Below are 1,039 nucleotides of genomic sequence, written 5' to 3' on the forward strand. Positions count from 1 at the left end.
TGTCTATAACAGTTGCCCCCTAAAGTATGAGGCCGTTTATCGGGTGAAATGCTTTATCAGGAGGGTCCGAAGTTCATCCAATGCTGGGAGGAGACCTGTAATAAGATACAATACAATACATTATTTTTCATACTGCTTTCATGATCAAGCTGAGGCGGGCATTCCCATGCTCAGCTTTATAAATTCATTTTCCGTACATAGAACAGACAATCGTCTGATGGTAGACTGCTAATTTTGATGGAATTATCATCCTTTGAGTAGGATGATCATCTGTTGCAATGATGTACATGTCAAATGTATTTATCTTTCCTGAATATATATCGCAGCCCGGATGGATGAAACTAGATCCGGGGTCTTCAAACTCGTTCGATCTTCACTCTAAGTACAAGTCGATCCATGTGAGAATTGTTCTGAAGTCGAACATGGAAAGACATCGCTTGATTACCGGTCAATGAGGTAAACCGTTAACAAGCGCGAGAGGAATCACCGATAATGATAATGACCCTCAAGGTACTGCAGTACAATTCACGTGGTGTGAATAAAGGACTTGGCGTCGAACACCACGCAAAATCTTCTGGTCGAAGGTCATTGATGTATACCTGTCGCCGGAAGTGAGAAACTTGCCATTGAGGCATGCAAGCTTCAAAGTACTGAAGGGGTTGTTCCTAGATCAACTTCTTGGATAATGAGCTGATGTCGACAAGAAGCGACCCGTCAAAGGAGGGCCTTAATGAATCCCACATTAGTGACACGGAACGGAGCTAATGATTTTGATGGAGGTGAAAACGATCTGTGACATATGATTCAGGGTGGCGGTCATGAAAGGATGAAGGATAATGTATGGCAGTGGATGGGACACGGTTGACTCTTTCTGAACGACTTCTCTTGAACATATGACGACACTAATGCGATGGATCGGTAGCATTACCCCAAATATGGATGGTATGGCGAGACCATGGTGATGTGACCGGTGAATGAAGCAACCCAACCCGATTGTGGTATGGAGGAAAAGTGTCATGTTCAAGAGCGACTTGCTACC

This window comes from Pinus tabuliformis, chromosome 2_1, assembly GCF_031772625.1.
Source record: "Pinus tabuliformis cultivar Carrire ecotype Pingquan chromosome 2_1, CPIR1, whole genome shotgun sequence".
NCBI classification, from domain to species: Eukaryota; Viridiplantae; Streptophyta; class Pinopsida; order Pinales; family Pinaceae; genus Pinus; species Pinus tabuliformis.